Here is a 27,807-nt window from a genome sequence, read left to right on the forward strand (position 1 = left end):
CAATTGAGTTATGATCAGATATAGGACATGAAATGATTTTGGAATTAATTAAATCTGTTACCATCTGGTTAGAAATAAAGACCCTATCTATTTTTGAATAAGTTTTGTATCTGTTAGAAAAAAGGTGTATGGTAATGATTTTGAATCTATCTGATTATTAATATCATTCAAATGATAAGAATTAGCAAAATCATTTAAATGTTTTGCATTAGATGTAATTCTTCTTTTCCTTATAGTGGTAGTATCACTTTCATGTAGTATACAATTAAAATCACCAGCTAAAATAATATCCCCTATAGAGAATGATATGATCTTATCAATATGATGTTTCACTGTATTAATACCAATTCCAGGTATCCAATATACATTAATTAAAGTGTAAGTCTTCCCATTAATTTGTATTGTAACCATACAAAACATTCCTTTGTCATCCTGAAAAGACTTAATGGTTTTAGGAATGGGCATACTTTTATTCCATAAAATAGCCACTCCACTTTTTCTGAGTGTGCTCTGAACTAACCAATACTGTATACTTATTAGTGGCTAGTTTATCAATATCTTTTTCAAGAGATGGGTTTCTTGCAGGAAGACTAGATTGGCCTTGTGTAAATTAATGTATCTTATTAGGCTTGCCCTTTTACACGGATTATTCAATCCATTAATGTTTAAAGAAATTCCTTTTAAAGATGTCATTTGGCATTTTTAAAACTCAAGAATCTTATGATCGAAATAACAAATAACAAGATAAATAATGTTACATCTCCTCTTTTAGGTGTACCTTTAAATATAGCTGTATTTATTAAATCTCTTATGGGATTTTGTATAGGATTCAATTTTGTTTGTAGTGACAATGAGTATACAAAATATATTGTGGATGTCAAAACTATATACATATAACAATGAACAAGTGAAAATAATGTAAGGATTAAACCTTGCATCCAGCCTGGAGTTGAAAACTCCAACTTAGAGTAGTATTTACTACTCAAGTTAACCCCCTACCCTAAGCAGCAGTACCTCAGCTACCACCTTATCAATTTAATACTAGTTATATTTAACTGAGGTTAACAGTTTTCAATTCAATTATCTATCAAGACAAAACTACACATTTGGTAAAACAGCATCATATAAACTAAAATAAACTTTTTTTTTAAAACTGTTTATACTACTATATAGATCTATGTAATATATAACACTTGTATTCAAATAGCATTCAAATAATCTTGATGTTAGAAATCAAGAGGAGAGAAAATTAGGTTCTAACATTCATTTAAATCAAAAACTTTGGCTAATATGATTCAGACATTACATATATTAAGATGCATCTATTTTCTGTCATGTGAATACTATTAACAGCTTCCAAAAAATCTTGAATTGTTTGTATATGAGCATTTACTTAAACTCATTATTGTCAACAGAGTAAAATATTGTATTCATAAAATTATTATAAATCATATTGCATAGTTATGCAAATTCTCAGAAACACTTGCATTATTAAAAAAAGCCATCACACACATACACACAGAGACACACACATACATACACACACACATACACATACACACACACACACACACACACACATATATATATATATATCTGATCTCACTGAGTTATGTCCTTGTTGAGCACTATCCTACTTGCTGTCCCTAGAATAAATCTGTCTGCTTTATAGAAAATAATGCACAGCAAACACATTTTAGTAACCAGATTTTACAATCATGCTAACCTACTGCTTTAAAATATATCACATGACATTTCTTCCAGAATAGAATTATAAAATTGTTTATGCTTGTCAATCAGATGAATTAAATGAATTATAATAAAGTATATGTTTGGAACAGAAGTTTTTAACACAGATTATTATGCTGCTGTTAAGTAGATTTTCAAAAACATTTAAATAAATGTTTCATTTTCTATGCCTTCTAAAATAAGACATTTACTTACTACAAGAAACTACATCATTTAAACTCATTATAACTGACATTTTATGAATAGAGTATTTTTCCTGAATCTGTGGTGTGTCAGTATGATAACTAGGTCAGAGGTTATACTAACTGCTTTCAGTTTCTCTGTGAGAATTCTGTGAGTTGAAGCTTTTGAAGTAGTTCATGGACACTGTGCATGAGACAGCCCACATCCCAGATTGTCTCCCTTAACATTTTGGCGAGAAACTTATTAAAACTTGTGGCAAACATTCATTTTGTCAATAGAGTAAAATATTGTATTCATAGAAATTATTATAAATCATATTGGATAGTTATGCAGATTCTCAGAAACACTTGCATTATTATATAAAGAAAAAAAAGCCATCACACTCACACACACACACACACATACACATACATACACACACACAGACACACACACACACACATACACACACATATATATATATATATATATATATATATATATATATATATATATGATCTCACTGAGTTGTGTCTTTGTTGAGCACTATCCTACTTGCTGTCCCTAGAATAAATCTGTCTGCTTTATACAAAATAATGCACAGCAAACACATTTTAGTAACCAGATTTTACAATCATGCTAACCTACTGCTTTAAAATATATCACATGACATTTCTTCCAGAATAGAGTTATAAGATTATTTATGCTTGTCAATCAGATGAATTAAATGAGTTATAGTAAAGTATATGTTTGGAACACAAATTTTTAACACAGATTATTATGCTGTTGTTAAGTAGATTTTCAAAAACATTTAAATAAATGTTTCATTTTCTATGCCTTCTAAAATAAGACATTTACTTACTACAAGAAACTATATCATTTAGACTCATTATAACTGGCATATTTTATGAATAGAGTACTTTTCCTGAATCTGTGGTGTGTCAGTGTGATAACTATGTCAAAGGTTATACTAACTGCTTTCAGTTTCTCTGTGAGAATTCTGTGAGTTGAGGCGTTTGAAGTAGTTCATGGACACTGTGCATGAGACAGCCCACATCTCAGATTGTCTCTCTTAACATTTTGGCAGGAAACTTATTAAAAACTAGTGACAAACATTCATTTAGTAGTGTAAATGCATGTAAACATGACAAAACCTTCACAATGTATTCCACATACCATTACAGCCTCTTACTTCTTTTCAGAAAGAGAAACAAATTGAATCACAGCTTGCCATTAAATCTTCAAATATTTTGACTGGTTATGAAACAAAACATTATAACTGACATATTTTATGAATAGAGTATTTTCCTGAATCTGTGGTGTGTCAGTGTGATAACTATGTCAAAGGTTATACTAACTGCTTTCAGTTTCTCTGTGAGAATTCTGTGAGCTGAAGCTTCTGAAGTAACTCATGAACACTGTGCATGAGACAGCCCACATCTCAGATTGTCTCTCTTAACATTTTGGTGGGAAACTTATTAAAACTAGTGACAAACATTCATTTAGCAGTGTAAATGCATCTAAACATGACAAAACCTTCACAATGTATTCCACAGATCATTACAGCCTCTATGTAAGTGAAATTAAGCCCAAAATTACCAACAAGCAATAAAACTCAATATTCTTCTCCCAACTCAATTTTCATACAAATCCTATTATTCACTGTGCCCACACAATCAAAAGCATTTCTATATATTAATAAAGAAAAGAAAAGAGAGTAGAAAATAAAAGGGAGTGAGGCAGAAATAAAAATGTAAGAGAAAGCTGTAAGAAGTATATACAATGGAATGTTACTTACTGTTTATATTAATAGAGCTAAAAATAAAACATATTATTTACTCTTATTTAGTTCTGATTATTATTAGTTAAAGCATAACAGATTATTTACAAACAGGCATAAGCAGTATAATCAAGAAAGTATAATTAGAAATAGCATTTGAAGAACTTATAAAACTTTTACAAGGAATAAATATGTTATTATTCTATTAATGATATTTTCATTACTGTTCTCTCCTGCCCTCCCCACACTTTACCCACTACATAATCTAAATAGAATGTCATTGTTTAAACAAAGAAAATAATAAAAGGTGAAGGGAAAAAAGGCAGAGATAAAAATGTATCAAATTACTAACCTTACTTCTTTTCAGAAAGAGAAACAAATTGAATCACAGCTTGCCATTAAATCTTCAGGTATTTTGACTGGTTATGAAACAAAACATTTCTTTGCACATAGAGAATAACTTTGATGAAATATTTTCCAAAATATTTGTGGCTCACTGGAAATGCAGGAACTATATTCAAAAGATTAATAATGAACTAAAATGATGAGAGAGAAAAAACATATAACAAATCATTTGTTTTTAGTCTCTTCTTCTTCTCTGAAGTCTTCCACGAAGCTTCAGTTGCCAATCTCTTTAATGAAGAACTAGCCCATTCCATTTCTTCTATTTTATCCAAAATCCTTTTTCTTTGACAAACAGTAAAGCAGAGTCTAAATCATCGAAAACCTTAGGACCATCAGGAAGGAAGATTTTAAGCTTGGCAGGAAACAGAAGGTATGTTTTAAACTGTGCTTTTTAAGCTCCCTTATTAGTGGCAGAAAAACTTTTCTTTTAGCTATTACCATGGAAGAATAGTCATTGTCAAAACGCACAGTTGTCTCATTAATCTTAACAGGAGCTTTAGCCCAAGCAGATTTAAGAACCATCTCTTTATCAAAAGATGATAGAAATCTAACTATAACTGATCTAGGATATTTTTGTTTGAGTTAGTATTAGCTATAGATCTATGTGCTCTTCGATACCAAAAGAGAATGCTTCTGGTAAGTCTAAAGTTTTAGGGAGCCAAGTTGTTAAAAAGAAGTAATATTGTTACCTTCAATATTTTCTGGCAGTCCAAAAATCCTAATGTTATTGCCTAGATCTATTTTCCAGGTCATCCAGCTTTGTTTGTAAATGTGTATTTTGTTTCAGCAGAAACTCAATGTTGATTTCCTCTTCTTGGATTCTATTTTCCATGTCATTCACAGCTTCTTCTATGCCTGTCATCTGGTTCTTCTGTTGTTGCAGGTCTGTATGTAACAGGTCTATTTGTTTTGTAGTTTTTCTATGAAGGTGTCTATTTTAGTATCCATTTTATCAGTAAGTTGCTGGATTATAATTATCAGAGACTGAAGTTCTTTCTTGATGCTGGAGTCTTGAGAATTTGTCTTACTGGAACTCATTTCAGACTGATAAACTGACAGGAAAATTTCCACAGTGATTTCTGACAGGAATATTGTTAAGATTTCCTTTCTTTTTTAGATATAGTTCAAGAACTATATAAAACAAACGTATTTAGAAAGAAAATTACTTCAAAAATTATTTTTTTAAGTAATTAATTCCTGTCAGTGTAATGAAATTGGTGAAGCTGAAGAAATCTGCTGCTATCCTGTGTTCATCCTTGGCCACGCCCCCACTTCTGAAGCATTGACTGCATTTGTAAGCTTGTGTCATTGGCAAGGGCACCCGCAGGCAGGTGCAAGGGGGTGCATTTTTGGGCGTTCTTCTTTAAGATTGCCCTTCAAGTCCAGGCGCAGATGCTGACATCATTGCGCGGTGCACAGTTTGCGAGCGGGAATTGAAACAGACGGTTTCAGGTTTGTGATGGATTTACTTTACATGCGAGGAGGACTTAACTGAAGATAACAGATGGGACGCTTATCAGAGTGAGTAAGGTGTGTCTGTGTGTTGGGTACATGTATAATTTCCTGTTATTGTATCCTTATTGTAATGTGCTTTCTTCCTGTTGTAACATCAACTGTATTTCATAACATTTTAGTAATCTTGCAACATTATGTACTTCCTTTTGTATGTGTACTCTCTGATATTATATTCTTGTACAATGTTTATGTATTTTGTCTTGCCCTGAATCCCAGCTCATAGCTAAAAAGGGTCTTACGGCCAGTCTTACTAACCCATTTAAAACATGAAGATAAATAAATAAATAACACTATAAACAATATGTTACTGAACTGTAGTTCCTTTGACTGACACCTTAAGCAATCCTTTAGGAACCTAGGGAACATTTTATTTATCTTTTTTAGGGTGAGAAAAAATCTTAGTTGAAAACTATTATTTGAAGATTTTTCCACTTCAGGGCAGATGTTATCTGAACTGGAGCACTTTTTTGTTTTAACACAGTGGGGAGCCTTTTTAACTTTTGGTTAAACAATGGACATAATTCTGTACCCACTTCTTTTTATCTCTCAAAATGGCAAAGATCCTCAAGCTTTATGATATATAGCTCCTTCACACCAATCCAAAAATCTACTCTATGAATGGGGGAAACTGGATAAGAAAGGCAGCAAACCCCTTCCATCTAGTTGTGCAGTAACAGGTCTTGATTGTAATTACAAATATCGATATCATTAAAACCATCACAATTAGGATAAATCAGCTGAACACCTTTCCACAACAAATACCAAGAACCAAACAGCAGTTGGCAGCTACACGGTCAATAAAGGTCTGTCCTCACCACAGACCATATTTGATTTGCAAAAAATCAAAGGGCAACAGCCACTCATTGCCCATGAGTGTCCGAAAAACTCAAACTCCTTTCTTCCTTCAGTATCTAAGAGTAAAATTCTCTATAGGCACTGGAAAATATAATTAAGAGGAAAGAGCATGAAGCGCCAAACTTACATTCATATCTTTGCATGCAGGATCCCATTAAATATCTGATATTTGGAAATGACTTAGCTGAAAGAGCTAATAGGCTTGGAGTTATCTTGCAGCCTTAACCTAAGCTCTAAGTATGCTCTGCTTAGGTGGACCATTACAACATTTTATGTTCAGGTCCACAAGTGACTTCCCTTTTGGTCTTTAATACCTTTCAAAATTACTCAGTTTTGGCAAATATCAAGAGGTTTAAATAAAACAAAAAACAGGCAACAGCAGTAAAAAATATGTAATGGCTTTTCACTAGCTTCAGCATATTGCTTTCCAGGGTAATCAAACAGAATCTCTCAGCATATTTACTGTAAACACCTTCATTATACAATTAACTGGAAATCATTCATGCAGGTTTTGAAGCAACATTGCACTCTTATATTATATCATATATTTCAGGGCTATATCATTATTCAAGCCATCAGGTTCAATGGTCACAAACATTAAAATCATCTTGGCTTCCACTGCATTTAATGCAGTAAGCATGTCACCTCTCCTAATTAGTTTAAATCTGGCAAGGATAAAAAGCATTAATATTATTCATACGCCATTCAGTAGCATGTAATGCCAGATAATTTGCAATATCTCCATTCCTAATATCTGCGCAATTGAATAAGCACTTTCACTTTTCTTTTTGTTTATCCAATGTCATTTTCTTTTAGGCAATTAAATCTAATGCCATAAACCAGTCCAGTAGAAGAGCAAGGACGATGTCCTTTCAACGTGTCCACTTTATCGCCGTCTGATTCTACATTCAGAAACACATATTGAGTGTTGACGCAAACTACACCCCCAAATTTATACATAATTTTTCTGCTGAATTTTATTTTATCCAAAGGGGACGTATATGGCAAAATTGTATACTGATTGAGAATTCAACTATATGAAAATGTAAGAGACCTAGGCAAGACAGACAATAGCTACCTAATAACAACATGTTCCAATTTGACTTAATCTTGGCAAATATCACAGAAAAAAAAGTGGAATATTGGGTAACACAGTATAAATTTTCACTAGAAGCTTCGTACTCAGTGAAAAAATCTCCATAATGAAAGGGGAAAAAATTATCTAAACCTGAGCTTTTTTTGTTTTATTTTTGTTCTTCATTACTATCAGAATGTTGCTGTCCAGAATATGGGCCTTCAATAACATATTATTCAGGATGGGACCACTGAGTTACCCTCAATTTTATTAACATGTTGATATTGGGTAACTACAAATCTGTATATCAAGGAAGCCCCAGGGGTGTTTTCTGGCCCAACACAACAGGAGAAGGCTAGTATACTCCTGCAAGGGCATCGTTAATACATATGCTCTGGGTGGCATTATTGCACTTAGAGAATAGGCTATCTATTACATTTATTTTGTATTTATTTGTTTGTTTTTTTAATTACTAAAATAGTTTCTCCACCTAATGTTTCAAACCTGCTGTAGTATCTGTAACTGTTGTTGAAGGAAGTATTTTACATCCAAAATTTAAGTTTGGTAAGTAATTAATCTTCACGTTTCAATAAAGTCCATGTAGGCTCCAGTAGAGCTACACAGAATGTATCCATGTACACCGCAACGATCTTCCCTCGGCAGCGAGCCATGCATATTAATGGTGCCTCACACCTAATGGAGGTTTTGTGGCATGATACCTCACAGAACATGGATAATGAATCTTTGTAACACCAACGGCATATCCACATACCTGTCAACCCACTAACCTGACCGAAAGGAGTATAAGAAACAATGCCGGAGCTGTGTTTGCAATTATTTCACTAATTTAGATGTATTATTTTTTTTTACTTTTATGTACATATTTGCACGATATGCTGCATTATTTAGCTGTGCTTAGTTCTGTGCAATCATTTATCAGACATGTGCCAGACATCTAAAAATAGAAACTAGATGCATTCAATTTTTTCTTTTTATTAGCATCTTTATGCAATGTGATGTATTATTTGACTATGCTTAGCTTTGCGCACCCAAGCATCAGACATGCACCAGACATCTAAAAATAGAAATGAGATGCTTTTAATTGGTTTAGCTGCACAGTGTTTAGCACTGTGCAAACCTTGCAGTGAAGCTGCGCTATGCTTACAGTAGCACCTTCATAGTATATGTGAAGATACATGAATTCCCTTCACTACTTTTGTGGTGAGATGGGTGGAGTGATGACCTATAATGTAATAAGTCCTGGACGGTGTAACCGTTTACATATATTGCTATGAAACTGTGTTAGGTTTCTGAACAATCCATTCAATTTAAATTCAGTTGGGTAATAGTTTTTCCTTGTTTGCACTTTGTTAAGCAACACTTAATCATTGGGACTTCATGTATGTGCGATGCTAAGTGACACAATGTGTTTTTGAAAGTTCCAGTATGATGCATAATGGCAGGAATGCATCCTATTTAAAGGGCAATTGGCATGAATTGCTCAGTATTCTATGGCGCCTGATCTTGTGTGTGGATATGGCTGTCATGAGGAAAGGAGTGCATGTTCATGTACAGCACTGGGGTGTTCAGGAGTCTAGGATTTTTATTGGACTCCTGGTACAGCACCATGTATCTTGGCTGCTGCAGGAGAACTATGTTGGCTCAGAATGCAATTCTGAAGCCTGGGATAATTTGGCCAGTGACCTGACCAGAGCAACTGGTATCCCCCACACTGGTAAGCAGTGTCATCACCATTATGATGACCTCCAATGAAGGAAGAGGGGTACTTTGGATCAATGGATTCAAGAAGCACAGGCAGAGAACACCCCACAGATATATAAGTATATTTCTAGTAATTTATAAATATACAAGCTGAATCTGTGCAAAACTGGTATGCATAGTGGTTTCCCTCTCTTACTGCAGCTGCAAAAGAGAGGGCTTGCAATGTGCAGTCCCATGCAAGGCATTTAGCCAGGATGAGGCAAGCGAGTGGTATGTGAAAAAATCAATAAAGTAATAAATGAATACATAACTTAATAATAAATTAAAAATACAGGTACTTCAGTCTTAACAGTCATGTATGAAACACCTGAGACATCATCATGTGTCAGTGCATATCTAAACTATAAAACCAATTAAAAGCAAGTCAGCATGCAGTACTGTGCAGCATAGCTTTCAACCATTACTTAATGTTGCTGAAACCCAGATTAAGAGTTAATGTTGTGGTTCACTCATTGTCAGAAATGTGCTGTTGATTGCAGCCAATAACTGATTAGGGTAAACATGTACGTTAACAAAAGTCCTAGGCAGCTATCCATGTGTGTAAATGTAAGATATGAAACAACATGAATCAATAAAGTGTAAAAGTAGACAGTGCTGTGATAAAGTTGCATTTCAAATAAATTGTTCAGTATTACTATTGTCACTGTTTGTGGGTACTAATACCATTCCAGCCAACTGAAAAATTGTGCTGTTTTCAATACTGTTTTAGCATTTCATCAATTAAACATAACCATGCTTGTATGTGAAGTGCACACCCATATACCTGTACCTTGAATGTCCAGCTGTCAGGTGTAATAAGTGTACATGGACATACCTCTCAATCGTCATGATTTTTGCAGAATGTGCTGAATACTGCCTCATAAGTGTGGTTTGTTTGGTATATGATCTTTTACTGGCCAGTCTCTGCCACATTGGTGAGGATTAATGTCAGAAAAAAATGTCAGTCCTCTGAATTTCAGATAATAGACATCTCTCTAAATGCATTTTATTGGCAAATCTGTTATCCAAACACCTTGGTACTATTGTAAGAGCACACTATGTAAGAATGTTGCTTGTTGTTGTGCCTTTGTTTCCCCATTATGTATGGCTTGGGCCATAATGTCTCATGCTAAGAGGTTGAGAAGTACTTATATGGAACATCATATATCCAATGTAAGCAATATTGAATGATTGTTGGATGCAATATGATCTGAACTATAGTGTGTGCATAAGGAACAGGGTAGTATTTCAAATAATAAACACCATAGCAGTCAGAAGTGTTAGTAAAATCTAACATATATAAAAGAACTTATTTGTAGAATGTTTCAGTATAGTATTTGTGATGCTACTAATGTTCTTTCTTCTCTCAACCCACCCCTCCTCCTCTTCTATTTATTTAATCAATATATTTACTATTATCATATTATTTGGTATTGCCTCTTATGTTGTCATTATGTATAATTTAGTATTGCTTTGCTTTTAAATAAATTTGCATTTGCATTATTTATTTTTGTGTTCTCATTATATTATTTTTCAGTTGTTTCCATTATTCCTTATTTTCTTTTATCTTATTCATTACATTTGTTTGGATTACGTTTTTTTTCCTTTATGTTTATATATTTTTTACCACAGCACAACAAGGTAGGCCAGTTCCTGGCAATCCACCTACCTTGGCTCCCCCAGCTGAGGCAACAGGGCCCAGCATGTCTGGGCTGCAGCCTGGTGGCACCTCCCGTACTACTTCTGCTCCTTTAGCTAGTTCTGCTCCACAGGCTGGGAGTGTGCTCCCCATCTGAGAGTGGAAGCAGAGGGGATGCCTATGTCACCCATGCACAACTGCCAGTCATTGTGAGTAGGCTTGTGCAACATACTGTTGGCACATGCATATGCTGGATGAAGAGCATGATGTCCATCCTGGAGCAGCAGTCTGACCACAGGCACCGGTGTCAGCCACTGCCTCCACAGGAGCAGTGAAGGTACAGTGCTGACAATCCCATGGGTGAGGACTTGAGTCACAATGTTACCATGTCTGACGTCCATGGGACCTGGATCCCCCCAACCCCTCCCCATCCAAAGTGTTTACCCCCTCTTGTGTGCCTCATCAACCCTGTTTGCTGTCTTGTATGTCTTTTCTGAATGCAAATGCTTCCTCACCTTCCCAACTTACCTTCTCCACACATCCATATGTTCCTTCCCCAACATTCCACTCTCCTTAAAAAAAAAAAAGGGCACCTGTCCCGAAAAAAAAAATGTTGTCCCATACATAGCTCTCCATTTTGCACATGTGTTCACGGGATACACTTAATTTGGTGCAATTTGCTTGACAACGCACTCTCTCTCTCTCTCTCTGGGGGTGACAGTCCAAATTCAGCAAAAAATCTTTGCAAGTGCACAGTTGTTGCTGTTGAAGAAATGGATAGCTATGACTCTTTCCTACACCCTTCCTGCAAATTCCTACCTACCTTTCACTATGTTTTACTCCCTGTTTGCACCCCATTTCACCACTTTCCTATCTCCCCAATTTTCTTTTCTTAAAAGAATCATTGCATGATGCTGTGCAGCATTGCTAAGCTAAGCTAAATGGTGGTGTATTATTACATATATGTGCAACCATAATAATCACATTCAAAAAGATCACCTATGCCCTATATCAGCCCCAGTACTATCTGACTTGAACAACAGTGTATCAACCCACCAAGCCACACAGGCAGTTAATCAGCACAGGTGTTGTAAGCAAAAGATAGTAATTGTTATTTTCTCATCACTGAGTGTGTTAGCAAATCTGCTAAAAGATTAATGGAAAATTTGGAATTTAATTGGGAATCTGTCAGAGAAATAAATCACTATATAGCCATACACATAGTAATAGATGCAAGTGAGCTATGTAACAGCAGTTCAGTATGCAATTATCTGTACAACATGCAAAAACACACCTGCTATATCACCGACTCTGTAGTTCATCTGTGAAATGCTTTGAAAATATTTATTGTGTGGGTTCACATAGTCCTGGGTTCAAATACAGCTGTGTCATACATGTACAGTAAGTGTACACCACCATTATAACTTTTGATGACTGTGTCATTACCTATTTATCTATACAATGCAGTACAGATGGAATGTCTGTTTCTAAATAATGGAGGTCAAAGGCCTACAGATAGGAACACATTTTAACTATTGCTATTACAACCCTAGAAAGTGCCTAGAATGTCAGGTTTTGCATTACCATGAATTCCCACAGAAATCTGAAGTATGTAATGCAAATGTGGCCCACTAATTCAAAGCTGCACAATTAACATACATGTATGGAGGGTGTTTGAGAAGCAAGGGTTTCCAGCACACATGTTCCAGATGATTATCATGACATTACACCGGACTTGGCAGTTGTTTGAGTGGTTGATATAATGCTTAATGTTCCCACTACCTTGTTCTAGGACACACCAAGCATGTTGCGTTTTACTCTCTTAATGATACCTTTGACTAATATACTTACCTTAAACACATACCTTATTTTCCAGTGGGATAAGTTCCCTCAATCTGGCTCTGGCTGTTAATCAAGGCTGCCAGAGGTCCTTCAGTTATTCTTCTCTGTTTCTGTTGTCATCCTGCAAAGTCTTCACCCTCTCTCTCTCTCTCTGTGCATATTGCCAGAAGCAGCAGCAGCAGCTTCAGCCTGCAACACACACACATCTTTAAAAAGTAGCTGCTACAAACATTCTCTCTGTGCAGACTGTGATGCCCCTGCACTGGCCCAGTAATCAAGGAGCCTCAATCCTCACCACTAGCACCAGTGAGGGGCGTACACACTGGGAGGATGGCAAGTACAAACACAATAAAGTCCAATTTCCCTTAAGAGCACACAGAGATCAAAGTCAGTCTGGGGCTGGTTTCTCCCCTCTGTCTCCAGATCCCCAATAAGACTGCCGACAGACACAGCTATACGGTTAAGATCTCAGCCTAGTGGTCAAGCCAAAACCTACAACACCCGCTCTGACCAACCATTGCTTTCTGGCACTGCCCAGATAACTGCAACACACACACACACACACACACACACACACACACACACACACACACACACACACACACACACACACACACACACACACACACTCTTTGAGATTTGATTTATATACAAGCACAGAGCACTCCTGGGAAATGCTGACACAGTAGCTATGCCCCTTCTGCCCAGAAAATAAGGTAGTTATCACTGCCACCAACCAACTCTCCATTAGCTACTCTAAGGCCCTTACAAAGGGTGTCCAATCTTACTGTGTAATGTTACTATTATCCAAATAGTAAGTGTGACTATGATTTTCAAGGCTATTTTAGGAGTGGCCTGTACAGTGTCACCAAATACATATGCAAGTACTCTAAGAGCTTAAATATCTCTAAACAAGCCAGCCACAATTGAAACGTTTAAATATATTTAATAATAAATAATAAAAGAACAAAACAATAATCAATACAGTAACTCCAGAGTTTAGAATCACAGAAAATATATTAAAACAACATTGCATGACAGTCTCAAATAAATACAGAAAATATCTAAACTAATCTTCACTATAAAGTTTTCTGTATTATGTCATTTGCTTGTTTCCTTACAAATACATGTAATGATTTTTATGTAACTTGGAGCTTTTCTCCCTGGGCCTCCACTGAAAATGGGTCTCAAGTTCAGTGGACTTTTCAGGTCAACAACTGTCAATAAATAAATAAATAAATAAAAATTCCTATATATATCTAAAATAAGTCACTTTTCCCTAGTTACTTACTATTAGCAAGACAGAAGTGCTGAAGATGGATGTTTCCAGGTCCAAAGACAAATACAAAATGCACAGACTTTCTCTCTGAGAGAGTTTTTAAATTAATATTCAACATTACTGCTGGGTTAGCTCGGATGACATCACTCTTTGTCACCTGACTTCAGTTCCCAGGCTAAACAGATACTTAGAATTTAACATCTCTGTGTCAAAAATACATATCTCTCAGAAGTGTGCAGCTGTTAGGATGTCAGTGAGCAATAAAAACACTTTTACATTTGAAACCTAGTAATTATTTCTGTTTCAAGACAGTAGAAAAGCCTCTACCTCTAGACATTGTATCTGCGCTGATGTGAAACTGAGAGATAACAGAATTGTAAAACAATTTCCACTTATTTTCTTGAAGTTTTGCAAGTTAACTCTGTATGTTCCACCTTCTACTATTAAAACATACATTTGCACAGGTATATAGTTTATATACATTTCTATTCTTTTCCAGTAGGTTACACTGTGGTTGCATTCCTGAAGCTCAGTACATAACATACATTTCTCTTGCATTTGTAGGACAGGCATATGAATCATATTACTATTCACAAATGACATATGATCATTTAAAAAATTCCAGATAGCTGGGCTGGCAGTGTCACATTTCTATATAAATCATATTAATATTTTCAAGTGACATATAGTTATTTACAAAATTCCAGATAGCTGGACTGGCAGTATTTTCCCTGGTGTCACATTTATCCCCTCCCAAAAACTCAAGCTAGTTTTTCAAGTGACCTTTGAGAAACTTTGCTTGAGAGGGTTGAGCCTATCTGGGAATACCTTACCCCATTCCTTGTCTTCAGATTCCAGCTGCCTTGGCTTTGCTGACCCCTGTACTGTTCTGCACTTTCCCATCATATGCCTGCAACCCTAGGCTCCACCATAGTAATTTGGGATTTTCCTGGCTGACTCTCTAGCAATAGACCCCCCTCAGACTCCTCCTGCCTTGTACCGCAAATACTTAGCACAAGGGCCTCCCTGCCATAGTAAGTTTTCATCATGTTAACATGGTACAGTTTCTGCCCCCTGCCTCCTGCCTAGCAGTTTTACCATGTAATTAACATCACTAACCTTTCTTACCCCTTTGTAGGGTCCCTCCCAAGCTGCCTGCAGCTTGTTGTGTCTGACAGGAATGAGAACCATTACCTGCTGCACTACAGCATACTCTCTAGTTCAAGCATTACTGTCATACCAGACTTTCTGCCGTTGGCCTTCTGACAGGTTCTCCTGGGCTAAGACCATGAGTTAACAGATAAAAATAACTCGAGGGTAAGACTGGGAGCAGAAGAGAAAAACTGAAAAAACAAAATACTCCCAATGTACACAGGACTTCTCTTTAATAAAAAAATAAGAGAAAAAGTAAAAGTAAGCATTTTCGCAGACATACACTGTCGCTTCATCAGACTAAAACTTTAAAATGCATCAAATGTTTAAATAGGAATGAATAGAACCAATTTGTTCCAATTAATTAATCAATCAAGTAATAAAATTAGTAGATGCAATTCAAGTAAAACACACATACTTAATTTCAGAGTATATACAACTTACGAAAATATATATACAACTTACAAAAATACATATAAAAAACATATATATGTAGATAGATGCTTCTATCTAAAACTAATGTTTAAGCCTTTTTAGTTTCAAAAAGGGTTTCACAGAAAAAGCACCATTTATTCCTGGAAATTTTTCAGCATCCAACAATAAAATCCATTTCTGTTCCAGTGCTTCAACTTTTGTTTCTGTGCCGCCCTCTCGTTCAATGACTGAATAACAAAAAATTTAAAAATATGTGTTTTGTCAGTGGCCATAACATGGTTTGCTAAGGCATTACTCAACTTTTGACTGCGAATGTCTCTATTATGTTCTAATATTCTGTCTTTTAATAATCAATTTGTTTTACCTACATAAAAAACATGGCATTGCTGACAAAAGGCAAAGTAAACTATGTTTGACGTAAGACAGTCTGCATAGTGTTTAGCATTTATGGTGAATTTTCTAGTGGGATGTGTATATACATAGCTGGAATAAATATATTGGCAGGCAGAGTGATTTCTGCAAGGGAAAGTTCCTATTCGAGTAGATTCATATATTCTCCTAGTATGGTAACTATCTTTATTACACAGATGCTGTTTAAGGGAGATATTATTTCTAAAAGAGAATGAAGGTACTTTATCAATTTTGTTTCTCAGCTCAGGATTAGTATGTAAGATATGCCAATTTCTTTTGATGACATCACAATATTCGTTGATGTCACTGGAGAACTGAAAAATATTCAAATGTGCATCTGCCCTTTGAATTTCACATTCATTTCCAGCCATATCTTTATAATATGGTTTACATCTGTTGTTCCTAAGTCTCATGCTTCAGTTATAGTGGTGTTTATTTCTTTTTCAGAGTAACCCCTCTGCAAAAAATCCTGTTTAAGCTTAGCCAGGGCATTGTGTGCCTCTGAGTCATAGTTGTGCAGTCTAAGTGTCCTATAGACTTGTCCTTTAAGCACATTACGTGCTATATGCCTAGGATGCACACTATTTATATGTAGTAATGCATTCTTTCTTGTTGTTTTTTTATAAATACTACTATGGACCTGATTCAAATCGGATTTAGTAAGGAGTACATCTAAAAAGTCAATCATTACTGTCATACCAGACTTTCTGCTGTTGGCCTTCTGCCAGGTTCTCCTGGGCTAAGCCCATGAGTTCCCTGAGCTTTGTCCTGAGGTTTAGAACATATGCCACAACAGACTCCTTGTGGGATTCACACTCACCCTCCCACTCATCTTGAATCAAATCTACAGATCCCCTCACCCTATGTCCATACAGCAACTCAAAGGGTGAAAAACTTGTGGATTCCTGGGGAACCTCTCTGTAAGCAAACAACAGATGCGGCAAATATTTGTCCCAGTCCCTCTTAAACTGGTGTGCAAATGCATGTAGCATCATCTTGAGTGTAGAGTTTAACCTCTCAACAAGACCATTTGTCTGGGGATGGTAGAGGTGGTGTTTAGGTACAGTGCTTCCACAAACAAGCCAGCAGGTCTGACATGAAATTGGCACCTCTGTCATTCAGGATTTCTTTTGGAAAACCTACCCTGCTGAAAATTTCTAACAAAGCATTTGCCACTTTTCTGCCTCAATGGAGGACAGAACCACTATCTCAGGGTATCTGGTAGTATAATCTACTAACAATAGGATATACCTTTTCCCTGTGGAACTTGGGGTACTCAGAGGGCCTACAATATCCAAAGCTACCCTCTGAAATGGCTCTTCAATCACAGGCAAAGGCAACAAAGGAGCGTTCACATTGTCTCCTGCCTTGCCTACCTTTTGGCTATGTTCACAGGTCCTGCAGTACCCTGTTACATCTCTGGAAGTCTTGCATCAATAGAAGTTCTGCATAATATGTTTCTTCATACATTTTATGCCCATATGACCTGCAAAGGGAATATCATGAGCTATGGCTAGAAGTGTCAGACAGTAGGCTCTGGGCACTACCAACTGCTGTATTCTCTCACCCTATAGTCCTCTTTCATGGGTTAATTCTCTATACAGTAACCCTTTGTCCCAATATACAGATTTCCCCCCTTCACTTGAGAATCAGGTGTCTCACTAGTTACCTACCTCAGGCCTTGCAATGTAGGGTCTGAGAGCTGAGCCTGTCTCGACTATCTCTTTATAACCTTCTTAGCTCCCCTTCCACAGGAAGTCTGGTATCCTTTGACAGCAGTGCCTCACTGTCAGCCTGGGTACAACTACTCACCTCTGTCCTTGCAGTTACTCTGTCAAAGGGAGCATCAGTACCCCCAAGTAGCTGTAGCACATCTTCAGTCTCACTGCTACAGGGTAGCTCCCTCTCTGAAGTAATCACGTCACCCATCCTGGTGGCAAGTGTGCAATCTGTCTGGGTCTCTCCCTGGCTACCAGACCCACATGTTTGCCTCCAAGCCTGACTGCATGTAACTGCATGCACACATGGTACTGCATTATCAAAATCATTCCCTATCAGGACATCTGCAGGGATATCCTCACTTCCTTTTCCACCCTCCCAGTCAAGGTTAACCCTAGCCAAAGGTATTTGGAATGGGGTCCCTCCTAAAGCTCTGACTGAAGTAGACTACCCAAGCAAGTAGTGCTCCTCTGTAATCATTGCAAGCTTCACAATGGTTAGGTCAGAGGCTGTGTCTCTCTTAGCCATAGCCTTTTCCCAGTCACTAAGGTAGGATGTAATCTTTTGTGGTAGTTTGGTACCCTTATTGTCTCAAGACAACTTACTGCTGGCATTTTGTCATTCCCACTTACTGGTAATTCCACCTTTTGTTCCCCACCTTGCCTCCATGGACATCTAGATGCTACATGGCCCCACTGGTTGCATTTAAAACATTTAACTCTTGGTCCTGGACATGTTACTGGACAAGTGGCTTCCCCTGCTACCAGCAGACTCTGTTGAGGCAGTCTGGGCTGCCCACCATGCATTCTCTTATAACCATGAGAAACACTGGGTATCCCTTCCTTGTGCAGTGATGCCCTGCTTGCTAGGTATATGTCTCCCTTCTTCTCCAAATCATTTACAGTATTACATTGTCTATCAGCTAACCAGATTCTCATGTCCTCAGGCAAAGTGCTAAGGGCTTGTTCCCTCAGCAAAATGCCTGCCAGCCCTTCAAAAGTGGTGATCTGACATCCACTCACCCACCTATGAAAATAAGTGCTTAATTCAGCAACATATTCGCACACACTTTCATCTGCCTTGCATCTATACTCATGAAACTTTTTTCTATAAGCTTCAGATGTTAACTTAAAACATTTTAGCAAACAGTTCTTTACAAAATTATAATTTAAACAATCAGTATCAGACAATTTGGACATAACAGTTACAGCTTTACCATGGGGTAAGGGGGTCAGTTACTGTACCCAGAGCCCTTGGTCAACATTGTACCCTTTACATACCCTTTCAAACATATGAATGAAACTATCAAAATTATCCCCCTCTGTAAATTGTGGAAGAAATTTACTGACGTTTGTTGCTACTGGGGTTTGGGTACTCCTTTCCACATTACCTCCATGACTCTGGTGAAGAATCAGCATCTCCTTTTCATGTTGCCTCTGGCTCTCATTTTCCTCAGCCTCCAGATGTCTCAGTCTCTCTGCTGCTTCTATTTCCAAATGCCTGGCCTCCATCTCAAGTCTCTTTAACTCCAGATGGATTTTTAAGACCACTGTGGAAAGGTTGAGCTGCCCATTTTCTAAGAATTGTACATCTCCATGGCAAGTCTGATTGCCCTCCTGGTTGCTATTCTGTGATGCAGCTTTGACTAAAGCTGCAGTCATGTCTGCTTTAATCATGTTGGTATGCACCAGTTCTTTAGCCTGGCACATATCAGCCAACTGGCTACTTGTCAGCTTGCCATACTCCTCTGCTGACATGCTTGCCTGCTCTCCCTGACTAACTAAGCTAACAAAAAAAATAAACAGTTTTGAAATAAACTCTGAATCTTCACTGCATAGCTGATAGAGAGTACAAACACCTTTGGTAACCACTGTACACAGGCTGCAGGGATTCAATATCTACACCACTATAGGGCAATTAATATGTGATGTAGCTATCTCACCACAGTCAACCAATTAATATGTGATGTGGCTATCTCACCACTGCCAAACAATTAATATGTGATGCCCCTGCACTGGCCCAGTAATCCAGGAGCTTCAATCCTCACCACTACCACCAGTGAGGGATGTACACATTGGGAGGATGACAAATACACACACAGTAAAGTACAATTTCCCTTACGAGAACACATAGATCACAGTCAGTCTGGGGCTGCTTTCTTCCTCTTTCTCCAGATCCCCAATAAGACTCCCCACTGGCACAGCTATAGAGTTAAGATCTCAGCCGAGTAGTCAAGTCAAAACCTCCAGCACCCTCTCTATCTAACCAGTGCTATGTGTCTCTGCCCAAGCAGCTGACACACACACACACACACACACACACACACACACACACACACACACACACACACACACACACACACACACACACACACACACACTTTGAGATTTGATTTATATACAAACACACAGACATTCCTGAGGAAGGCTGGCACAAGTTTACTGGCTATGCCCCCTTCTGCCCAGACTATAAGGTATTTATCACTGCCACCAACCAACTCTTTATCAGCTACTCTAAGGCCCTTACAAAGGATGCCCAATCTTACTGTGTAATGTTACTATTATCCAAATGGTAAGTGTGATTAAGACTTTCAAGGCTATTTAGAAGTGGCCTGTACAGTATCACCAAATACATATGCATGCACGCTAAGAGCTTAAAAATCTCTAAACAAACCAGCCACAACTGAAGGTTTAAATATATTTAATAATAAATAATAAAAGAGCAAAACAATACTCAATCAATACAGTAACTACAAAGTTCAGAATGACAGAAAATATTTTAAAACAACACTGCAGGACAGTCTCAAATAAATACAGAAAACATCTAAACTAATGCTCACTATATTCCTATCTATATCTAAAAGAACTCACTTTTTCCTAGTTACTAACTATTAGCAAGACAGAAGTGCTGAAGATGAATGCTTCCAGGTCCAAAGACAAATACAATATGCACAGACTTTCTCTCTGAGACAGTTTTTAAATTAATATTCAACATTACTACTGGGTTAGCTCGGATGACATCACTCTTTGTCAGCTGACTTTAGTTCCCAGACTAAACAGATACTTAGAATTTAACAACTCTGTGTCAAAAATACATCATTCTCAGAAGTGTGCATCTGCTAGGAAGTCATGTAGCAATAAAAACTATTTTACATTTGAAACCTAGTAATTATTTCTGTTTCAAGACAATAGAAAAGCCTCTACCTCTAGACACTGTATCTGCGCTGAGGTGAAACTAAGAGATAACAGAATTGTGCAACAATTTCCACTTATTTTCTTGAAGTTTTGCAAGTTAACTCTGTATGGTTCAGCTTCTGCCATTAAAACATACATTTGCACAGGTATATAGTTTATATACATTGGGTCTATGTTAGATTCTCAAAAGCCAACAATGTCGAATCTGACATTGTCAACACGAGAATAGCGAAACTGCCAAACATCAAACAAGTAAACGGAAAGCTCCGTAAGGGAAGATTTCCTTTTACTTTAATGTAGTGTGGTCTCGGAGTTTGTATATTTAAGTAGTGGGGGGTGTGGGGGGAGCAGCTTTTATTTTTTTTTTTGTTTGTTTTTATTTTTTTTTTTTTGCTGAACATTCAGTGTTTTAACAGTTCGATCACTAAAGGCTGACCTTTAGTAATTCGAACTGTTAAATATTCAATGTTGTAATATAGACCCACATACATTTCTGTTCTTTTCCAGTAGGGTACACTGTGGTTACATTCTTGTAGCTCAGTACATAACATGCAGTTCTCTTACATTTGAAGGACAAGCATATGAATCATATTACTATTCACAAATGACATATGATTATTTACAAAATTCCAGATAGCTGGGCTGGCAGTGTCACATTTCTATATAAATCATATTAATATTTTTAAGTGGCATATAACTATTTACAAAATTCCAGATAGCTGAACTGGCAGTATTTCCCTGGTGTCACACTGACAATATATCTTTACCCCACAATTTTTCACCCTGACATATAAGAAAGGGAATGGAATCTACATTCATGCCTTATATCTTGTTGAGTAGTTGCATGGGATTGGCTGATTATACTACAAATCAGCTGTGTAGACTACATTTAGCATTTCTAAAGCACAGATTGGTTCAGATGCAATCAACTGTTAATGAGAACCATCATAAAAAGGTAAATTTCTAGCAAGGCAAACCACTGTGGATGAGAGTTATGTCTTATGTCTAGCTCGTTGACAAACTTCATGTAGAGCAATATGTTTCAAAAGAGGAATATTGTACTCCATCAGGTATTTATCCCTTTTGTTTCCTACATGATGCATGTGTTTAAATATACTTAGGAAGAATGTATCATTAAGCCTCTGTTAGAACTGTATTGATGACATGGCATTGATCTCCAGCCCTGTTAGATGTACAGAGGATGTAGAGTACACCAAGGGTATAATGCTCTCTGATAACTTGGTACACAGGTCACCTGTATACTTCCTTTGATAGCAGTTGTAATAGTACACTGCTGTTTTGTTGGACTATTGTTTATATTTCTTTTGATTGTGGGGGGGGGGGTGTTTCCTGCTATGGGGCACACTACAATGGACTGCTGTGTTGGGTGTGTGAGCATATGTGAGTACCTGGCAAGGCACAGACAGGAATACAGCACCATTGCTACTATCCTAGTTGTGTCCACACCCTTTGTATTTTTGGCCCATTATTGAATATGAGATGTGTAACACTCACTCCAGAGCAGCTAGGTAAATGCTGCCTGCTTACTTCCACCATAGGAACAACAGTGCAGCCTGAGCTCATTTTCAAAAAATCCATTTGCAATACCATACAGAAAACAAATGTTCATAACTCTTTAATCATAAGAGCTAGACTAAAAATGTAAAAGCAAAAGTTGTTAACCAGTCACTAACCTTTCCAACAGTGTAAATATTGATAGTGCGTATCTAAGTCATTATTAAATATTTGCTAAGGAATGATGATACTGTGCATATTTTTTTATCTTTTTGGTAAGACAAATCACAATATCTTAGTGAATGTGCCATGTAGACCCATGCAAGTTGTAATTGATTTATTTGTATTAATGTCAGCTTTAAAATAATACCTTAGCCATTACTGTGTAATGCTTCGTTATGGAGATAGTCACAGAAATTTGATTAATATTATATTTTTCATATATATATATATATATTTCTCATAACTGATAAATAAACAAAGCATAATATCTCATCAGCATTTAACTGCTGGAACCTGTGTTCTGAGAGACTGCTTTACAATCTATCTGCAAATATACAGAGCTGAGTATATTTTTTTTGGTTTTACAGTTTGTTAATTGTTGCTTAGATCTCTGTTGAAACTGTTGTTTCCCTGTTCTGAGAGACTGCTTTCCAATCTATCTGCAAATACACAGAGCTGAGTATGTTTTTTTGGTTTTAGAGTTTGTACTGTTAGTTGTTGCTTAGATCTCTGTTGAAACTGTCCCCCCCACATTTTCTGCCATGTCTTCAGTTGGTATAACTGGTTTTTACAGCTTGTGTGTTATCTAACTCAAGGATCACTTGCATAAAATTAGACCTGTTAGTAACAGCCTGCATTTAATTGCTGGAACCTGTGTTCCGAGAGACTGCTTTCCAATCTGTCTGCAAATATACAGAGCCGAGTATATTTTTTTGGTTTTACAGTTTGTACTGTTAGTTGTTGCTTAGATCTCTGATGAAATTGTTTTGTCCCACCCTTCCTCCCTATTTTTGGCATGTAATCTAAATTTGGTGGCTTTTGCAGTTGCCCATCCCACTGTAGATTTGATCTGGGACACTCCCCCAGTCCCATCTCTTTACCACATTCTACCTAATAAACTCTTTCTGCACTTGCTTTTAGTCCTTTTTAATTTAATTGCATTTTTTAAACTGTGTTTGATCTAATATTGCTACGTACTCAAGTGTGCTAGCTTGCACTGCATGTGAATTGTTTTGACTACTCTTTTTGCTACTTTTCTGTAAAAAAAAAACAAACAAAAAAAAAACTGTAAGCCTCTTTCCTACCTTTCCTGTAACTAGTGTTCCAGATATGGATTTGCTGTATCCAGGACTGTATGTAAGCTTCTGAGCCCCCAAGCCTTTCTGTTTTGGAGGGAAGCCTTCTAGCTCAGCAGTGGGAGTGGTAAGCACAAGTTAACCTGTCTACCACATAAGGAGTGGTTCTGGCCCAGAAATTGTAGTTATTGGCCGTTTGGGCAATCTCTTCCCTTTATCTCAACTTTCTGATTTGAAAGCATGCATTTGCACTTGTGTCTGTCCTGTAATCCGTCTAGTACAGATACAGATTCTTAGTTTTAGCACTTAAATTTGCTTATTCATGCTCAGCACTTGTTCAGAACTTGTAAGCACTAAATAAGCTACTAATTACTATAGCACTCAACCTTCCTCATTACCTAGAGGAAAACAGTTTTTGTAGTTAATTGCTTAGAGAAAAACAGTTTTTGTACTCACTTTCCTCACTTATCTAGAAGAAAATAATTTTTTTATTCAGACATGTCCAAGGGTCAGCTCCCAGTGTTCTCTTCTATCTATCTGATGAATCTGGGCATCTTGAGGCAATGTAGAAATTGCCTCATGTACACAGACAACACTCTCCTCCTACCACCCAACAGTACAACCTGTGAGAGATGCACTTATCTAGCCAAACTGGAGGTAAAGCTCTTCCCAACCAAGACTGAACTTGACAGTCATGAGGAGAGGGTAAACATTTGTACCGCACCACACTCATCACATAGTCTCACTAAGTCTACACCACCAAAATCCACACATAGTAACACAAAAACATTCGCGGAGGCTCTCAATAATAATCTGTCTAAGCAACAGAGACCTCCAAAGCAGAAACGCAAGCAACCTCCATCCCCCAACACAACCCAAATGACACATAGCCCGCAGACTCAGTGTGCCACTCAACCACAGCCATTAAGGCAAAACAACATACCCAACACACTAGTCATAGGTGACTCTATAGTCAGGCACACTGATGTCCCACTCACCAGGCTAAACAAGGAGAAGGTTACTGTCAGCTGCCTGTCAGGTGCCAGGATCCTCCACATAACCCATGCACTCAGGTCACTCCACAACAAGTACAGATATGACTCTGTCATTGTCCATGTTGGTGTGAATGACCTGAGACGTTCCTCCCTGGACTACATGCAAAGAGACATGGAAGAGCTCTCAAATCTTGTAGCCCAGGCAGGTATGACCCTAGCCCTGAGTAGCATTCTGCCATCACCCAGAATGATACCGCAGTACAAGGACAAAATTATTGACTTCAACAATTGGTTAAGCTTCTGTTGTCATTCTAAGGGGATCCAGTATCTGTCTGCTTGGGATGACATGATCGACAGACCACAATGCCTTGCACAGATGGCCTGCACCTGTTGCCCCTGGGATTCCGGATACTGGCTAAGGCTCTTGCTGCCCCTATAGTGCCTTTTTTAGGCAAGGTTCAAATAACAAATTCACCACCGTAACAGGAACAGGCAACCAAAAACTTAGGGTAATGCTACTCAATGCTAGAAGTCTAAATCTCAAAATGCACTCACTCGAGGCACTCCTTAAAATGGAGAACATCGATATCTGTGCAGTGACTGAGACCTGGTTCAAGGCTCCAGAGAGCACCCCTGCACTACCAGGCTATAACTGATACCACACTTTTTGGCCATGTAACCTGGACTGAAACACCAAAGGTGGAGGTGTGTCCATATTCATTAAGGATATCCACACCTCCAGGCTAGCTGCTCAGCATAATGCATCCAAGGTTATCCAAGTGCAACTAACTCTGGCCAAAACTGCAATCCAAATTGTAGCTTGCTACAGATCCCCCACCATGCCCCAGGATTCCCACTCCTCTTTTCTTGATGTACTGGAAAATATTAGGGTTCAACCAAACACCCTAATAATGGGTGACTTCAACTACCCCACCATTAACTGGGAATACTACTCGTGTACCAACTCCTTAGCTCAAAACTTTCTGGAATTCATAAACTACATTGCCCTGGATCAACTTATCCACACCCCCACCAGGGGCAACAATATCCTAGACCTAGTCATTACCAACATGAGTGACTGATGTTCCACACCTGAAGTCAACTCCTCGATGGTCCGATCTGACCATAAGCTAATTACCCTTGATATCCACATCCCGCCCCCACCCCCCATTAAGGAAACCACAGTAAAAAATTTCTCCAAAGCCAACTTCATGCTTCTTAAGACAGAAGTGGCGAACTTCATGACACCCATGCAGATGGACAATACAGTTACAACTGCTGAATCCTACACAAATACACTCTATAAGCACTTACATGAGTGCATGGATTGTGCTATCCCAAACAGAACCAAGATGCTAACCTCCAAAAAAAGGAAGCCACTCTGATGGTCCCCTGCCATAAACAAACTGTACAACAGAAGGAAGAAACTGTTGCAAAAGAGTGTAAAATCCCATGAGTGGAGGAGCTCCCTGGTCAGCCTCAGTAAGAAGCTGAGATCCCTTATAAGATCTTCCAAAGCTAGCAACAAAAAAAAAATTGCCACTAATTTTTAAGGACAACCACAAAGTATTCTATCGCTATGTCAAGAATCTCAATGGCAACACCCAGATCTCCTCTGAGTTACAGCACAACGGCACGAAAATTACAAAACCAACTGATATTGCCAACATCCTGGCAGATAGTTTCAGTGCTAACTTTACCCCCCCACCCCCTAAAGGGCCCATATCTATACAGGAATAATACAGAGTCCCTGTAATCACAACTATGCAGGTAAAAGCTGCACTCTCTAAAGCCAAAAACACAGCATCCATGGGACTGGACAACATCCCAGACTGCATTTTACATGAACTTCAGAACGAACTGGCTCCCCACTTAAGCACCATGTTCAATAATAGCCTTGCATCAGGCTTTGTGCCCACTGAATGGCGCACAACAACAGTTATCCCACGCCACAAAGGGAGAGCCACCACTGATTCCGGGAACTATCGACCTATTAGCCTGATGAGCCTGGTCTGCAAAGCCATGGAATGTATCATCATGGAACTCATAAACAAAGATAGTGGTAACCTCCAAACTCTGGATCCTACCCAGTTCAGTTTTGTGAAAGGCAGATCATGCCTCCTGAACCTGATCGAGTTCTTTGAGGCAGCCACCAAAGCCGTAGATGAGTGTAAGGTGGTTCACACAGCCTATCTTGACCTTGCCAAGGCTTTCAACACCATCCCCCATTCTGGAATTATAGCTAAACTCACTAAACTAGGTATAAATCCCTACGTCACAAGATGGGTTGCCAACTGGCTCCCTGACAGAACCCACACTGTAAAAGTTGCAAACTCCAAATCTGACCTCAAAGCAGTGACAAGTGGAGTACCATAGGGTTCCGTCCTGGGACCTCTCCTGTTTGATATCTACTTCTCTGAAGTACAGGCTAACACGGAAGGCCTCAGGCTAATGACGTTTGCAGATGACTGAAAACTAGGAGCCATAGTCAAGTCCCCAAATGATGTGGACATCCTACAGAAGGTCCTCGCTGAGACAGATGCCTGATGTCAGAGCCATGGCCTCAAGCTCAATGCCAAAAGGTGTAGTGTCACCCCCTTTGGTAAAAACTCTGTACCCATGAACTACCATATAGGCAGTAATCTACTTAACACCAAATATGTGATAAGAGACCTTGGGACCCAGGTGGACAGTAGTCTCTCCTTTGATAGTCACATCACCGCAGTAGTCAGGAAGTCCTTCTACGTGGCACACCTCATCATAAAAGGGTTCTCATCCAGGAAAAAAGAGGTCATTGTTCCTCTGTACTTGACACTCATTAGACCCATTATAGAGTACAACGCCCCTTTTGGAATGCACGTCACAAGACATCTGCAGCAGTTGGAAAGGCCATAGAAGTACCTCACAAAGAGGATTACTGGCCTCAAACAAATGCCCTACACTAACCGCCTCAAAAAAACTCCAGCTTTACTCTGTAGCATATCGCCTACTCCGAGGTGATCTCTGCCTAACATATAAAGCTATGT

Source organism: Protopterus annectens, chromosome 2.part1, assembly GCF_019279795.1.
Source record: "Protopterus annectens isolate FY-2018-M chromosome 2.part1, PAN1.0, whole genome shotgun sequence".
Taxonomy (NCBI): Eukaryota; Metazoa; Chordata; order Ceratodontiformes; family Protopteridae; genus Protopterus; species Protopterus annectens.